The sequence below is a fragment of the Meleagris gallopavo genome, chromosome 1 (assembly GCF_000146605.3).
Source record: "Meleagris gallopavo isolate NT-WF06-2002-E0010 breed Aviagen turkey brand Nicholas breeding stock chromosome 1, Turkey_5.1, whole genome shotgun sequence".
Classification (NCBI taxonomy): domain Eukaryota; kingdom Metazoa; phylum Chordata; class Aves; order Galliformes; family Phasianidae; genus Meleagris; species Meleagris gallopavo.
The window spans coordinates 140,592,756-140,593,109 of NC_015011.2; positions in this window are offsets into that span (position 1 = coordinate 140,592,756).

The following is a 354-nucleotide window of genomic DNA, read 5'->3' on the forward strand; positions in this document are numbered from 1 at the left end:
TAGGACGGAGCGGCGTCCTGGACGGCGAAGCCGGGGAAGGCCCATCGCTGAAAGAAGGGCTCGGTGCAGAACAGCGGTTTGAGCTCCCGTTCAAAGCCGCTGCGCGGGCTGCAGCAGCCGCAGGACTGCACGCATCTGAATGAACCCAGGAGGCGCGCAACGTCCGCGCACACCGTGAGCGCGGGACAAGGACCCCGGTAGCTACACGAGAACAGGGGACCGCACTGCGGTGGGCGCCGTGCAGCGCTCACAGCACTGCCTTAACCCAGCCGAGACCCGGCTGCACTCACAGGGCCACCTCTATCCCCGCGCCACCTCCCCCCGCCGCCGTTCCGCCGCACCGCCCGCCCACAG